General features: G+C 42.1%; 1 protein-coding gene across 3 annotated transcripts in view; it reads right to left on the bottom strand.

Moving 5' to 3' along the window:
• Positions 1 to 17,564, bottom strand: part of NFKB1 (nuclear factor kappa B subunit 1) — an 89,594-nt gene extending 72,030 nt beyond the window's left edge. For 2 of the 3 annotated variants that reach the window (XM_090031893.1, XM_090031892.1), the window contains exon 1: positions 17,348 to 17,564. The gene's annotated coding sequence lies outside the window, so the exon portion shown is untranslated. The remainder of the gene's footprint in view (positions 1 to 17,347) is intronic. The other variant, XM_090031889.1, reaches the window with a different exon arrangement.
• Between the last annotated feature and the right edge of the window lie 521 nt (positions 17,565 to 18,085).

The following is an 18,085-nucleotide window of genomic DNA, read 5'->3' as shown; positions in this document are numbered from 1 at the left end:
GGCCTAGAAGTAAAAATAGGAGCCTTAAGTCTTTCTGGCCTAACTGCTAGAACTGTAAGTGTATCATGTTAAAGAAAACCACCTCTCAAAAAATATATGAGAATACAATTGTAATTACAGAAACATATCAATTCTAAAACAGTCACTGTGAGTGTAATGTACAAACAGACAAACATTATGGGTAAAGGTAATTATTTTAGAAAGATGAGGAGTCAACGGACTCTCATTTTGCATCACAATTTTAATTAAGAATGTTTTCCAATGAAGTATAACCTAAGTGTGAGAATCTACTGATACACGAAAGAATGTGGGAAATGATTAAGAATCAGTAAGGAGGAAATGGGTCACAGGGTAACCTTTACATAAATTAGAGAAGTGGGGACTGAAAATGAAAATTAGAATACAAAAATTAAACCTGGTTACTTATCAGGCTCCAAAGAACTATGGTCAGCCATCCAGTATGACTAGAACAAAGGAGATGAAATAAAACAAGGAAAAAATAGAAAGAGTTCACGACAGGGAAACTTTCCCTTTGGGAAAAGGATGTTCATTATGGTGAAACTACATCCTCACTTGGGTGTACAAATACATTTTTCACCTTATAACTCCAACTTTGAAGAAGTATAATTCTAAAACTGGGGGTACATCTAATGCCACACCTTTGGTCAGACAACAAATAACTGGTAAAAGTATGCAGCCAAAAATGAATAGCACGAATAGCAATAGAAGCTATTGTCACTCATGCAGTGTTTGATGATCAGGTTTTTTTGTAGCAGGATGTTAACAACATCAGCCAACAACATAGCATCATGAAAGACACTGTGCTAAACATTATTTTTCCTGTTTATATTAAAAATTTGCTACCATCATCAACCTTTTTCGGAAAATAATTGGTAGAGTATCTGTACAGAAAACACTTGATATGCACCAGGTCTCTGTTCTATTTTTATTAATGTGATTGACAATTCTAAAATAATTGATTAAAAAGTTATACAGCAGATTATTTTTGATTTTAAATTACAGATCAAATGAGGACTGTAGCTCATCTATGACTAATACCTTCCTATAAATTAATGATTCATTTTTGGCATGATTCCTTCCTAGCTAGAAATTTAGAAGCTGAAAAAAAAAATAACCAGAAGAGTTCAAGGCCAAGGTTTCAGCAAGTATCAGAAATGCATTTCCCCAACTTATGTAAGCAACCTAGGGAAATGCACCTTCAAACTATGCTGCCACAATGAAGTGGAATGAAAATTGGTTCCAAGACTCTAAAACCATTTTTTCATTTGGGTGAAAATACTCTCACCTTCAAGCTAATTATTAATCCAAGTTCCTCCTAAGCAAAACACTGAGCAAAATGATATACTCCCCCGGTGTCCAGGTAGTGAGACAGAAACAGTCTGACAAGCTGCTAAGGATGCAAGCCTTAACTGTTCTTTATGGTATGTATCCCCCTTTGCAAGACTGTGAAGTTACCCATTCATAAACAATGTCTCTCAGCTTTTCAGTAAACCCTCTTAAGTTATATTCACAACACATTCTAGCTAATTTGCACTTTCCCATTTCAGCAGGCTACCTAAAAAGGTCACAGATGCTTTGCCTTACTGGGATGATGCAAGACAGCCACAGTTTAACAGTGAACCTGGCTTTATTCTTAATTCAGCAGAACTTTATGGGGAGGGAAATGTGGTTATTTTTTCTCTTTTTTTCTGCTTCCTGGTAATATCTATTGCGTCTAGAAGCTATATTTAGAACTTTAATCATATATGACTTAAACCAAAAGCAGGGGCACCAAATTTTCCAAACCACTCCCATTTATAGTACTTACCTATTCAATATTAAAACATACCTTGAAATATAGCTTTTAACTTACCTAAAGGAGTTATTTAAGATTGCCTTGCTGAAATGTTTGTTTTCCTTCTATTGGCTGTACTAAGGAGTAGTCATTTAGATCCCAACATGGGATCAAAGAATATTTTGCTTCACAGTGGGTATATCTACATAAAATGCTACTGTGCAGTGGTTACTGCACATTTATTTAGTACTTATATAATCAAACACTAAATAAATGTGCAGTAACCAAGGTTATGGCACAGTAGTGCTGATGAACACCTTTTATGTGATGCTACTGTGCAGTAGCCTAATAAGACTGTGCAGTAGCATATTAGCAGTTAGTTCTGTGATGTGCTCCTGTACAGTATTATTCGGCTACTGCGCAGGCAGCATCTCGTGTAGATGCGCTCAGTGAGAATCTGGGTATATACTGTAATGCAGTGTGGCTATGCACACACAGATGCTGTCACTGTAAGGTTCTTTGTTAAAAGAAATACAGGTGCCTCTTCATTTTAATTCAGGGGTGTATTTGGTAGTTGTGTTAGTCTGAGACAAAAGACATACAAAGAACTAGAACTCTTGGTTCCAAAATGATACCTTTTATTAGACCAACTGGAAAATGGCAAGAAAATTGTTCTTTTCTGCAAGCTTTCGGATCAAAGTCCCTTTGTCGGGCTCTGGGAAAAGTATAGATGGTACAAGATGGTAAAAAGTCCCTATAGGTAGAATTTTTGCATAGGGGGAGCTAGAGATGGAAGGCTGTCCCTCTGGGTCCACGAGAGTGTGTGAGCTGTGTTGAGTAGCTACTCAGGACAGCTCACACACTCTCATGGACCCAGAGGGACAGCCTTCCATCTCCAGCTCCCTCACACAGCTCACACTCTCTTTCATAGCCTGTATTTCTGTAGGACCCAAGACCCTTTCTTGAGTCAATTAAGCGATCAATATTAGTGCCACCATGTTGGTTCATTCTAGGGGTGGAATTATCCATTTAACCTCTTTTAATTATAGCAGTTAAATAGTTAATTGATAACATGTACCTTCCATGCTGACTGAAGCAGAGTCCCTGACTGGTGCCTGCCCTGCCCTGGCCTGCCACAGAGAAGGCGTTGCAGCCACCTACCCAGCAGTGTGGAGAGCCAGGGGCCATGCATAGACTCGCTCAGAAACAGTTGCTGCTAGGAGCAGCTCTCTGGCACCTTTGACAGCGACAAGCCCCACCAGGCAACATAGCCCACATGAAGCTGTGGCCAGCAGCAGCAGGCAAGGAGCTTTCCCACCCACTACAGCTGCTGGCATGCTGGTAGCTATGGATACTAGTCCCTCCTTGCCTCTCTCCTGCCCCTCCCCCACATCCTCCTGCCTGTCTGCCCACCCTACCACCTTCCTGTTCCTGTGGCACCATGCCACTTCCTTTCCCCACCGGACTGCACCCCATGCTGATGTTAACTAGGAATGCATTACAAGTATGAATATACTTATCATTTAAACATTTAACCTATCACATCCCTAGTACATGCATACATTCTCTCAGGGGGAATGGTGCACATGCAATGTATTGTTTTGTTTAGGGAAGTTTTCCTTGTTTTTTCAATGTTATGATATGTTTATATCAGGGAACACAGACTGAAGAAAAGCACCTTGTACTTGCAATGGAAGGCACTGTGATGGTCCTGCATCTGATAGGATTTCATACCCAGGAAAGATCTGACTCCCAGCCCCCAGGAAAGATCTGACTCCTGTAAAGATGAGCTTTAACTTTGTGCTTTAACTTTAAATTGTACCCGACAAAAAAATTGTCAACAGGAATCTTCATGGAGCTTTACACAAGCTTTTAGATAATTTGGACCCAGATACATTGAGCACCTTGACCACGACAGAAATACTGAGCTTGACCCATGTGTACAAATCAGGAGATAGTTTAGATGTCAAAAGAGGAGGACTGAACGTTTCTGAATTGTTCAACCAAAAACGTACTATTTCTGAATTATTCCCTTGAATGGGAACTCACAACATTTTCCTTTGATTGCTTCTTAGAAAGTGAAGGAACAGCATTTAACACTGTGCTGAATGGAAAGGAACTTGGTCCCTGGAAGCCAGGTACAGTAGAATCTGGATCACTTGTATCCACGTGGTTTGCAACTTGCTAAATTTGTAGCAGGCTGCTAAATTAGGGACAAGCCACACAACTTGCTTGCTGCAGCTTTTACTTCAAAGGGCACTAATTCTCCATTGATATGCCACATAAGGCTTAAATATAACTTAAGAAATGTTGTAGATGAGTGCATTTTGAATACCTTCTGGTATTGCAGGATTTGGGACATGTTTACATTTAAAAGTTAATTTACTCCTTGTCTGAATAATCTTATTCTAGCATAAGAGTGACTACTTTCTACTTAGTTATCTGTTTTTAAAATGCTATTCTCCAATAACACCAAGCATACACAAGACCTAAATGTGATTTCCTATTACAAACAAGTAAGACCTACCTCTCCAGACAACACCAATACTTCCTCTATCTTGTTCATTATAGCTTTTGCTTTTATAGTGGCTAATTTCACCCAGCCATACCTACTGGGTTTGATTACTTGGTCTGGATTTCAAAGAGAGTAAGCATTTCCCTGCTACATATTAGCAGTCACCTCAGTGCATACACTTGGGACACTTGTTGCTAGCGGGGTAGTATTGGGCTTTTTTTTTTTTACATATTTTTCCAGCTAAACTTGACATGGGTTTCTGGGAGGAAGTGGACTTTAACTATGATGGATGATTATTCAGATGCTGCTTAACTAATAGTTTCAGAAAATATTTACAAATTCCTTCTCCTCTGGCAAATATGTAGCTTTTCAAACTTTTTTCTTTTAACTTCATGTCCATCTATCACTTTTAAGCTCATGACTGGCCTTGCTGACATCATGTATATAGGCGATTTATACTAATCCACTCTAAAAGCTCATTCCTCCGAACAAGACAACAGCTAAAAAATAAATCTTAATTATGATCTAAACTTAATTTATGAAAGTGAAAGCAAAAAATAAAAATAAAATGATGGTTGGGACCCACCCTTCAATGGGACCTGAAACAAAAGAATCCTGCCCCCAAAAGTAATACATGCTTCTTTTACACTAATCTTTAAGAAGATCCTAGATAAAGCCTCTGCTTTCCATCCACCCTCCTTAAGTATAATTGGTCGGAATGTATTTAGAGGTCAGTTTTGGAAAGACAGAACAGAGCTACCAACTTCCCTTCAACACATCCTAAGAGTTTTACTCCTGAAGATCTGCCTATTCATGTAAAAGTACTTATATCCCTCTCCCTGGGTCTGTGTGTCTACATCTACGTCTCTCTTTTTGAACTTCCTCTGGAAACACCTAAGCTACATCAGAGCAGCTAAGAATGAACTAATATAACCTGATACTGAGCACCTCTTTGGAGAATCAACCTGCAAACTCTGCCTGGTCAGAAGTGTCTGCTGCTATTTTATTTTAGAAACAAATTTCTTCCATTCTATCCCTCCTGGAATTACTCCTAGTCAAATATACTTATATTCAGTCCACTGTAACAACTGACTTAAGAAACCCAGAAGACTTTAACAGAGAGAAAATTAGCAGGGGTCTACAGATATTAATGAGTTCTAGAGAAGTTACTTTCATACACTTTTAGAAAGATAACTATAACCCTGCCACAAAAAAACTGAGAATGGTTTTAGAAGCTTGATGAGAAAGATGACCACCTGTATTAAATTCCATAAAACTCTAGATAAAGTTTGTTTTATTCTACTTGCTAGTAGAGAAAAACCAAATCTCATATCCTCTTTCAGAAGCAGACCACAGAGAATAAATCAAGCCAAAAAAACAAAAGAAAACAAACAAACAGCCACAACTATCAACCTCATCTGTCTGGATGTCTTGAAAGCAGTCTTTTCTCAAGTTTTCTAATAATTAATGATTTTAGTCAAGGTTGAAAAATGCTCAAACCTGTATGTTCTATTTTTCTTTACATTGGTTTGCTTTCCCCTTTATTTTACATGTACATTTTAGTTCTTAAAAATAACTGTGAAAGCCAAGCAACTCTAATTATTAACCTAGTTAATTAACAGGCTTCTTTTGCTTACAAAATAAGAAGGATTACGGGGAGAGAGACAAACAAGGGAAATGAAAATCGCAGGAGTTATATTAGATGTACAGATTATCTTGCGCTACGTAACAACACTGAACTATGGCGGGCTTCTTATTTCCTTACTGATAACTAGGGTTTTGGAAGGGTGCCCATTGTGTGCTCAAAAGTAACAGTGAAATCTGCAGACATAAATAATAGCTGTCTTACAGTACAATCCTCTCTCAATGCTCTATCCCATATCTTTTCCTTCTGCATTAGGATCTCTTTCTTTCTACTGTACTTTCAGTGTTATCCTTGGTGCTGATTTTTCTCTCTGCTTTACATAATTTATGTTTTACAGATGTAAATTTGAAATTGTGCAGAGGTAACCATTTCAGCCCAGTGACCAAGTGAGTCCATGCACATAAATCTTCAAGCGTTTGGAGAAGACACACAAAGGGAAAGTTCAATAACCCATATACCGGACAACTGTTATGTGGAGAAATTCACTTTTCGTAATTTAAGCCAAATCCTATTGACATTAGAACCTGAAGGTTGTCTCTATGCCAGGCTTCCTTTTCTCCTTGGAAAGAAATTCCTCCTTTGCTAACCCTTGTGCAGCAAGATTGGAAGCACTGTCACTGACAAGGCTCCAAGCAGTTGTTAGCTTTTTAACAAAGTTAGTTGTCCACACCTTTTCAGGTAGGTCTATGTAAAAAAACATTATAAAAGCCATCATCTACCTGCCAGTGTCATGTGCTTCCCTCATTGTTATCACTGGCAGAACAATGCAGAGAATACTAATAATGCACATTGTTTCTTACATTTCTTTGATAATGGCAGAATAAGATGAAATCATTCAAATATTCCTGAGACATGACTTTGGAGATATTGTAAAGTTGCACAGAGTTCTTTTTTTTCCTTTTATGTACAGCTAGCTACTCTTGTTACAGATGAAAAACCCCATGATTACTGAAACTGAGAGATTACAAACCTCAATATTAGGCGTCCTTGCTTTGTATGTACAAGAGCATTTGGTACACAATCAGTTTCATTATTGTGTCAAATATTCATGTAAACAACAAGAAGGAAAAGAAAAACACTAAACAAAAAGGTGACATTTCTGAAACTTGACATGAGCCAGCTAATATTTGAAACTATTTCTAACCCATTACAGATTGTGACTGTGAAGGTAGCAGTGTGAAGGTAGCAGTGTATTTTAACTTAGCAGACTCTCATGCACCTTTAATTATTATTTCAGTATTAATTTTTGTTTTATTTTGACAACACAGTTTTTGTCATGCTAGTCTTCCAAAAGAAAATGTTATATGCCATTAAAAATGTTATATGCCATTACAAAGCAGTAGCCAGCACTGTTCTTGGGAGTTAAAAAACTTAGTTTGCTACATTTCAGCAATCTCCTACAAACCTACACAACATATATGTTAAGGCATCTAAATGATGTTACATGCTTTTAAATATACCAATATCATCTACTTTTCCTTGTTAATAACAAGGAAATGCTTATTATTTTCTGTTGGGTAGGACTGAGGAGATTTTGGCTGTACACTTTTCAAGCTGAAACTACGTTAGGCAGAAATGACTTTTCCTCTTGATTTGGAATCTTAAAATAACTTCATACACTTCTAAACACCACCATTACCTTCAACCAAGAAACTGTAAGACAGAAGGGCTGTCTAGCCTCAAATCTGTATAAAATTATAAGCTACAAAAAGTCTGTAATAAAATCACTTCAGAAAATAAAATAGCTAGCAGAGACTACAGGCCAGATTTTCAAAAGTGCTTACAGCGCACAACTCCTCCCCATAGAAACTGTTGGGCACCACCCTCTTCTTGAAAAAACCAGCCCCCCTCTTCCTACAAGGAACAATAACTGTGTTTAGAGAAATATTTAATAACAATTGGATTTATTTGACAAACAGCAACTACATGGTACCAGTGGCTGTTTTACTTGTATAAGCGGGGCTAGGGACAGAAGTTACAGACAAACCAGTTTAAGTGATCAGAAACTGGTTTAAACCTGTAACAGAACAGAAGTTCAGTGCACAAAAACCAGTTTCAAAATAGTCCTACCTGGTTTAAGAGAAACCTGGTTGAATGTAGTAGTATCAGACTTAACTGAGTTAAATCTAACCAGTTTATGGATGGGTCCCAGAGCCTTTGCTGGTTCAAATTAAATCACAGTCTCCCAGCATCTCAAGATGCTTTGCAGCCCTGGGTTTGGCTGTGCTGTCTGCTTGAGCAGAGCAGGTTTGGTCCCATCCCTCTGCTCTCTAGCTGGAGCAGTGAGGGCTGGCTGACAAGGGCATGAGGGTGGAAAACCCTGCTGGGGATGCAACCCGCTCTGCCTTGTGGGGTGGAGCAGCCCCTGCCAGACTTTTTTCGCTGGAGTGGAGGAGACAGGAGCATGGGCCAGCAGGCTAAGGTGTATGTGTGGGGGGGTTAAACCCCATCTATGGCCCATGACACCCCCAGCCTGGGTCTGCATGGAGAGGGACCGCTACTTCTGCCCTGCCTGTCCCACTGCTTGCAGCAGCAGAGAGCAGGGGGCGTGGCCACACCCAGGCTGGGGCTGGCAGGGTGAGGCAGGATAGCGGGATTTAATCCAAACTTCCCCCATTCTCCCATGGTACCCCAGCCAAGGTCTGTCTGGCTTTTTCCCCCCACTCACCACTCAAATGGCAAGAGCATAGTCCAGAGGTGGGCAAAATTCAGCCCGCAGGCCATTCTCTCTGGCCCGTGAGGCCCCTAAAAAAATTTACAAAATGAATATTTATCTGCCCCTGGCTGCCTGTCACACGGCCCTTGATGGCTTCCCAGAACTCAGTAAGTGGCCCTCTGCCCAAAATAACTGCCCGTCCCTGGCATAGCCAGATGCTGGCCTCAGGCTACTGCCGGGCCAGCATCTGGCCATACCCCCTGCCACTCAAGGCACAAGAAAATACCAGACAGACCCTGGCTGGGGTCCTGTGCTGGTAGCAAAGGGAAAGGGAGGGGGTACTCCCTGCTCCCTTATCCTTCACCTCATGCTGCTGCCCAGGGCCGGCATCTGGCCACACCTTGCACTCAGGAACAAGCCTGGCAAGGGCTGCTTCCCCCTTCTCCCTCCAAGCACACCGCAGCTGGAAACCATGCAGGCCATTGTAGAGGTTTAAACTCCTCCCAGTCATACTCAGCAGCCTGTCAGGACCTGGCCACAGCCCCCTTCTCAGCTCAGCTCCCTTCCAGCATTGCAGCCACTGCCAAAGGGAAGAGAGGGCTTGTTTTAGCACCCCCCAGCTTCTAGCCTGAGCCGCTGCAGGCATGTGGCTGCATTTCCAGAATCAAAAGTGAACATCTGTTTACTTGCTCTTGGTTCAATATACGCAGGATAGACTAAACTGCAAAGACTGAATCTATTCAAGCTCAGGCTTTTTGAATGTCTGTACTTAGCTTAACTGGGCTAGACTATAACCAAGACTATTAGCTGGCTTTAAGGTTTTAGACAGATTAGGAGTAATAATAATAGTTGCAGCATGCATCTAGCAAAGTTATACGAATCACACAGAATCCCAAGATAAAATCTGTAAATCATAGTGTAGATCAAAGGCACTAAATAGAATGAAAAAAAAAAATCAATGAAGAAAACAATTCTGATAATCTGCTGCTTTTTGCTAATGGAGTTTGGGCAGCATCCACTACTTTAATCTTGCTTCACTAAGAATCCCTGGAAAACTAATAATTTTCATTACAAAGCATGACTGGGACAGAAAACCAAAGCAGTGTCCTCCTAGGCCTTGTATATGTAAATTGTTCTTGAGCAGCATTTTGCTACTCAGTAAAAGGAGAACAATTTTAAACAGAAATGTTCTACTTACCAAGATACTTGTTTGCACACTGTTGTATAGTTGCAATAATACATGTTCAGAATACACTTGGTACATTAAAAGACTGTCCAATTTCATTAGCTGTATAACCACATAAAGAAAGGGACTATACTGAGCCATCTTTGTTATTTTATAAAGAACGATGCAAGATTACTCATTCTTGGGCAGAGAGGGAGGAGAGGATTACTTTTTATTAAACTATTTTTAACTGGAATTTAAACAATAGTCTTGGAGTGGGAGCTACAGCTTTAAAAAATACTCAAAATTTGTTTGGTTTGGAACTACACTATGTTCAAAGTTTTATATGAAACTTTGACCTTGGTGTCAAATTCCAACTCGGACACACACATATTTGTCACTTACTCACAACTGCACGTTGGCTGCAGTCGACGACCTGGTGAGGGGGCTGTGGGTGCTCAACCACTTGGGTGACAGCGATCATCGCCTGCCGGAATTCACCATCCAGTGCAAGGTGGCAAAGGCCTGCAGCACAGCAGCAACCCTAGATTTCAGGAAGGTGGACTTCAATGAGCTAAGGAGAATAGCTGGGGAGGCACTGAGGTCCCAGAGGGGAGGTGAGTCAAGTGTCCAAGAAGAGTGGTCGCTCCTTAAGGAGACGATCCTCCAAGTCCAAAGGAAGGTAATCCCAACACAGATCAAAGGGGCAGGAGGGCACAAAAGCCCCCATGGCTCACCAAAAGCATCCAAGAATGTCTCCTAGCTGAAAGGCAGGTGTACACCCAATGCAAGGGAGGGGCCATCACCAGGCAGGACTATACTACAGTTGCTCAGGGATGCAGGGGGCAGTCAGGAAGGCCAAGGAGGAAATGGAATGTGGGGCCCCTGCAAGACACGCTAGGAAATCTGATCATCACACCAGATGACAAAGCTAACTTATTTAACGCCTTCTTTGCCTCCATTTTCCTGAGCAGGGACCGGATCAGCCCCACCACCAGGACCCCCTCAGGCCCCAGGGGAGGCGCACCTACATCAAGGGTCAGTGAGGAGGGACTAGATGCATTTAAATCAGCTGGTCCGGACGATCTTCACCCCAGAGTGCTGAAGGAATTAGCTGAGGTCATTGCAGGACCCCTGGCATGGCTGTACGAGCACTCATGGTGCTCTGGTGCCAGAGGACTGGAACAGGGCCAACGTGGTTCCCATCTTCAAAAAAGGGAGGAAGGAGTACTCGGGAAACTATAGGTCAGTTAGTCTTACCTTGATCCTGGGTAAGCTTTTTGAGAGAATTATCCTGGCACATGTCCACGAGGAGCCAGCAGGAGAAGTTATGCTTATGGACAACCAACACAGGTTCATTACAGGCAGGTCCTGTCAGACCAACCTGGTGGCCTTCTACGACCAGGTCACCAAATCCTTGGATGCAGGGGTAGCAGTGGACATAGTCTTTCTGGACTTTCAGAAGGCCTTCGACACTGTCTCTCACCCAGTTCTCATTAAAAAACTGGGGGGACTGTGGTATTGACACCTACACAGTCAAATGGATCGCTAACTGGCTGGAGGGCTGCACCCAGAGAGTGGTGGTGGATGGGTCATTTTCGACCTGGAGGGATGTGGGCAGTGGGGTCCTCCAGGGCTCGGTCCTCGGGCCTGCACTGTTCAACATCTTCATCAGTGACTTGGACGACGGGGTAAAAAGCACCCTGTTCAAATTTCCTGATGACACTAAGATGTGGGGGGATGTGGGCACACTAGAAGGAAGGAATAGGCTGCAATCGGACCTAGACAGGTTACAGGGGTGGGCGGATGAGAACAGGATGGGTTTCAACACTGACAAGTGCAAGGTGATGCACATGCGGAGGAAGAACGAGCACCGTACCTACAGGCTGGGGAACTCCCTTCTTGTCAGTGCAGAGGCAGAAAAGGATCTTGGAGTCATTATTGATGCCAAGATGAACATGGGCTGACAGTGTGGGGATGTAGTCAGGAAGGCCAACTACACCTTGTCATGCATCCACAGATGCATCTCAAGCAGGTCCAAGTAGGTGATCCTCCCCCTCTATGTGGCACTGGTCAGGCCACAGCTGGAGTACTATGTCCGGTTCTGGGCGCCGCACTTCAAGAGGGATGTGGACAACATGGAGAGGGTCCAGAGGAGGGCCACTCGCATGATCAGGGGGCAGCAGGGCAGGCCGTACGAGGACAGGCTACGGGACCTGAACCTGTTCTGTCTTCATAAGAATAGGCTGAGGGGGGATCTAGTGGCTGTTTACAAACTAGTCAGAGGGGACCAGCAGGCATTGGGGGAGTCCCTGTTTCCCTGAGCACTACCAGGAGTGACTAGAAAGAATGGTCACAAGCTGGCAGAAGGATGATTCAGACTAAACATCAGGAGACGCTACTTCACTGTGAGGGCGGCTAGGATCTGGAACCAACTTCCAAGTGAAGTGGTGCTGGCTTCTACCTTGGGGGTCTTTAAGAGGAAGCTAGACAATCACCTTGCTGGGGTCGTTTAACCCCAGTACTCTTTCCTGCCATGGCAGGGGGTCGGAATTGATGATCTGCTCAGGCTTCTTCTGAACCTACAAACTATGAAACTATGTGCACTGAGGGCTGAACGTGGTGCTGTATGGAAAATGCATAGTTTCTATTTAAATGCATAGTCTCTATTTAAACAACAATATTGACCATTTTTGGAGAGAAGTGGCTCTAGGAGTGGTAACAACTATTAGTTCCTTTCTGTAATTGTTCTGATGACAGATTCAGTGGCAATTTGTTTGCAAACTGAAAATGTAAAGTACTGGCCTCCTGTCTAGTCATGGTGCCATGCTGATCAGCAAACAATACTGGAAAACTGAGGCAGCAACATAACAGCATTTTTTAAATATCTGGGTTTTGAATGAGTAGAAATCTTCTTTTAAAAACATCAAATGAAATAAAATCAAGAGACAGCATTCAAATGGTTTGAAATTTAAACATGAATTAAAAACTAACAACAAAAATTCTTTCATCCTTAATGTCACACAATGTCATGTTAAACGTACAGTATTTCACAACATTTCCAAGAATGGAAAATTCAAGCTAGTTTTTTCCTGTTTTATTTTATTAACTTCCCAACTGTTTACCAGTTACATGAAATCTGATATTAAAGAATGTAAACAGACCTGGGACCTATTTTATTTTTAACCTGCTGACACAAATAAAGTTTGCTTCATGGACTGATCGATAACATGGTTTACTATAGTTTATAGTACTTTACCTAAATAATTTTGCGCTTTAAAGGAATAAATTTAATCTGATACTGGATTTCACTACAATGATGTTTACAAAAAGAATAAGCAAAGAGGTAGCAGTAAAAGTTTAATCACAATTCTTGGTCTACCAAGTTGTCTCAATCCTAGTTAAGGAATGTTATCTCTAACCAGAATAATTTGCAACAAGCTTATTCGTTTCTTGGTTCTCAAATGAAATTGTCAAAGCAGGATTTGATTTAGCAAGGTATGTTAACTTAAATAGTTCACTTAAAATAGTGAGCAGTGCCTTGCTTAACTGAGAGAACTAGTCACAGATGTCAATATGATTTTGTTAAAAGTAGATTTTTTTTCTACTAAGAGCTGTACATACAGCTCATCTAATGCCTACCAAAAATTTTTCAGTCCTAAAAATACCTTGGTTACAGGTGAAAGTGACTTAAACCTGAATGTCTCTATAATTCATTAGTTATACCTTGAACCTTTCAGCCTTTTTTCGGGTGTTACATTAGTGTTTGGAGCAGGAAGAAGCCATCAATAAACTGAAGATACAATTTATCTTTAGATACTTCCTTGTTCGCTAATTGAGTCTATAAGGTTCTATTGCTCATGAAGAGACATTTGACTTGAAAATTAGATAAGATATAGCTAATAAGATAATTCCATGGGGTGGAAATTTGTTCATTTAGATTGATTTCTGTTTGAAGTTGTCTAACAAGGCTCATGATGATTCAACAGACAGAATAATAGCATGACCAAAGCTTATAGCATAGAATTTTCAGAACACCAGCATCCCTTAGAACAAACACTGAAATACAAATTAATGAAAGTATATTAGTATATTTTTTCAGTTTTATCTTTTCAACCTCATTCATGATGGTAAGATTAGATATGCATCATTTAAAAGGAAGAACTTGGTCCCGAGTTCATAACTGAACTTACGAATCTCAATCATTACTGAACATGCTTGATAACTCTCTTAACTTTCAAAACTCAAAAAGCTTCCAGTTCTGTGCTCTGGAGATAAGGTTACTAGGTACAACACAGTATACTGAAGAACATATTCTGGGCTTTCCCATGGAGCTTGTATAAGGCAGTGACATATGGGAAGTAATTAAAACAATGTAACAGTTAGAAAGCTGAACTTTTCACAAAAACTCCAGTATTCATTTAACATTGACTTGGAGATCTGACGTTCTTTGTATAGATACAATTGCTAATCAGCACCAAAAAAGTAGGAACGTTTAGAAAGGTGGATCTAAAATAGTGCTCTCCATGGCTTTTCTGTTCGTTCCTCATTTTCCGTTTTCCATCACAAGCACTTTTCCACTCTATAAAATAACTACAAAGTCAACAGAAGATGAATCGAGCCAACAGTCTCCGTTAGTTGCAGATTACTTCTCTGAAGACAGTACTTTTCAGATAAGCAACTCCAACCAAAATGAAAAACACATTCTTTATTTCATTACCTTAAACACCTTAGTGTTTATTCATTACTTCTTAGTGAAATTAATTTACTTTGTGCTGACTTTACTGCTGATCTACATTTTCTTTCAATGGGATTGTGGATGGAGGAAAGGGAGGCTTTTCTCTTGTTAAACTGAAAATCTTTTATAATGAAATTATTCAGTCTTGCAAACAATAAACCAAAGGTAATAGAGGGGTAAAGGAAATTCAGACGTAAAATACTATGTGAAGATCCTTAGCTGCTCAATATTGTCATAATTTCACTACCTTCGAGATCACTGTCATTGAACTATAACATTTTATAGTAGTTGAGAGGCTGCATCCAGGTTTTATAAAGTGCTTTGTTCCGGCATTTTAGCTACTAACTTACTGATCATTCATTAACACAGATTACAGGGAACCAAATCTGAAGTTTTATCCTGTCTTCAAATTACAAAAGTATGGCTTTTTACCCAGAGAAAGTTTACCTCTGACTAGCATGTTTACAAAGTTAAACAAATCTATAATACACAGCAAAAAAAAAAAGTTTCAGAACTTCAAAAAAACCATAAACAAACAACTAAAAAAAAATGTTAAGGCCATATTTTAACTCCATTATTTCAGTGTAAATCTGATGTGCCAGAGTGAAGAACCATGCTCTCTAAGATCTGTTTGGATTTTGCTCTTGGAAAGTAAATGTAGAGAAAACAATAAAAGGGATTTTTTTAAAGTATGCAATTAAATACTCCTATTTACAGTAAACTGTGATTAACTTGTCACTGCACTGTGAATAGAAATAATCACAAGTTATCTAGTAATGACCAACTTTTAGAACTGGATAACTGGGGGGAAGAAGGGAACCAAAGGGTTAAACCAGTGACAAATTAATCAAAGCTTACTGTGCTGTATGCCATGTTAAATAACGTCTATACTTTCTTCTCAAACTTTACTTTTTTGTGAAGATTTATGACTTCAATGTTTAATTTTTTTTTAAACTGGAAAACAGAAATATGCTTTTGAATTAACAGACAGGTTTTATTTGTAAAGCTCCAATCCTGAAAACACTTACACGGGTATACAATTAGACATGTGAATGAAGTTGTACATATAAAAGCTTTTGTAGGATCAGGCCCATTGCCTGTGTTTGTATGCAAAATGGAGTCTAGGCTAAAGAAATAATATCTATTTTATATACTTGGAAGGTTCAGTTCTGCATTTTTTTTTTGCTTTGCCATTGTCCTGGATGAAGCAGCATTCAGATGTTTTCTTCATTTGAACATAAAAGTACGTGTGTGTATGTCTTATGTTCAAATGAAGAAAACATCTAATGGCAGAGCAGAAAAACTAATGCAGAATTGAACCTTCCAAGTGTTAGGGTTAGCTAACAGCAACAAAGTGTCAGATTCTAGTCTCCATCATGGAAAGAGTATTTCATTTCTATCTAGTACTGTGGAGTACTTTGGATGCCATTAAACACTTGCCAGCTACCAGCTGTAAAATTGCTTGTAATCTTTCTTGTATTTGCAACAGAGACCTTTCATGGTTCTCACTCACTGTTAGGGCTTTCCCATGCTACTTTACCACCATTGTTTACAGTTACACTAGAGGCCCAGATTTCTCTGGGAGGCATCTTCTGCTGGACCCTCTGCATCACTGGGATACAGTTAGACAAGCTTTCAAACACAAAGTATCCTGCTTTAGGTCAGTTATATTTTCAACAGGCAGGTTTGTCAAGAAAACCAATTCATATACAACAACAGAGCCCCTGAAGGCTGTTGCAGGAAAAGCCAGAATGTCAGACAAAAATGGAGCAACCGTTCACAAACTGTGGCCTTCACATGCTATGCTTGACTTTGTCGTACCAATTCTGAGTCTCCTTAATCCACAGGAAAAAAAATCGCAACAGTGCCAGAACTATAGATATCCTAAGCAAAGGAGGAGAAAAAGGGTGGATGCAAAGATATATATGCATCCACTTGAGCTGGTTTGTTTCCTGTACCTGGCAGGATTTTGCATCCACCCCTTTTCTCCTCCTTGTGCAGAATATCTACACAGTTGGCACTGTAGTGGTTTTTCTGTGAATCGAGGAGGCCCACAACTGGCATGATGAAGGTAACCATGGTTTGCGAAGACCACAGCTTGCTCCATATCATGTGCAACACTGGCTTTGCCTGCAGCAGGCTTCAGGGGTGCCATTATTGCACCTGAACTGGTTTTCTTGATCCATCTGCCAGTATAACCATGCCCTGAAACAGAGTTCCTTACATTTAAAAGCTGGGCTTCCTTGATCCCAATGATGCAGCCGGTCCAGCAGAAGATGCCACCCAAAGAAAGGACCCCCCGAGGGGGGCACATGCAAGGAGGTGGAGATCGGTAATACATCTAGCATTTTCTCCTCTGCTTGGTTTGCCCCTTGCCCGTCTCTCCCACCTGGCTCAGAGGAGCCCCACAAGCATCCCCATGACAGCGGGGGGGGGGGGGGAGGGAGGGGAAACCCCTGCCTGCATCTTGGCCACCAGGATCAGCAGCCACAAATTGCGTCATGACACAGCAACTAAACACAGGGATTTTTGAAGTTACACAATTACAAGCAAAAAACTCAATAAAATAAAAAAATAGAAAAGAAAGAAATGCACAGCAGCAGGAAGAGGCGGCGGTGACAGCCCCAGACCCTCGGCTCTGGCCCAGCTCCTCCCTCCCCAGCGCCGGGGGTGGCCCCAGGCCGGGCTGCGCCAAGGGAGGAAGCGGGCCGGGCCGGGCGCTGCCCACCCCAGGGCACCCTCCCGGCCAACGCGACCCCCCTCCCGCTCCTCACAGCCGCGCGATCCGGAGTGACCCCGGATCCCCACTGGCGGGGCAGAGCCGCGTGCTCACCCTGCCTGGGCGCGGGGAAGGGGCCTCCGCTCTGCTTGTCGCGTCCCGTCTCGTCCCGTCTGTCCGCGGGCTCAGCGCCGCGGCCGGCCGGGACCCGCGGCCGCCGCCCTGTAAGCGCCGCCCGTCGCCGTGCCCGTGTGTGTGTGCGCACAGCGCCGCTTCCTGCTCCGCGGCCCCAGCTGCTCGCCCCTCTCACTTCCTGGCTGGAAATTCCCGCTGACGTCTCGAGACCGAGCGAGCGGCGGCGGCCGGGGGAGGGAGGGAAGCAGTCGCAGGGCGGGAGGGGGCAGGACGCCCGCCGCCGCCGCCGCCGCCTCAGGGTCTGCTGCTGCTGCGACCCGGCAAAGCCGCTCGTCCCCGGATCCCGCAGGGCCCCGCAAGCTCCTTGTGCCGCCCGGGATCGAGCCGGGCTCCCTCCACTTCCCCGGGTGTGGAAGGGTGTTCTGAAGGGAGTCAAAACCCGGGCCAGTGGCCCACCGTCCAGAGAGGAAACAGTCTGTGCCGGATAGGGGACACTCGGGTTTTCTGCTACTCTTTCTATTTGCCCTAATTAAGGAGGCCCTGAATTGGTACGACAAAGGAAACCATAGTTTGTGAACGGCACAGTTTGTGAACGATTGCTCCATTTTGTCCTCTATTTGTGCTCTTTGAGAGGAAAATAGAGGACATAAAGGGTTTTGTATCACTCGAGCACAACCAGACTGTCCTCTATGATGGCCACCCTAGTGCCAGATGAGA

The sequence above is a fragment of the Crocodylus siamensis genome, chromosome 2 (assembly GCF_052110815.1).
Source record: "Crocodylus siamensis isolate JL-2025a chromosome 2, ASM5211081v1, whole genome shotgun sequence".
Lineage (NCBI taxonomy): Eukaryota > Metazoa > Chordata > Crocodylia > Crocodylidae > Crocodylus > Crocodylus siamensis.
This window is presented reverse-complemented; position numbering and strand designations above follow the sequence as displayed.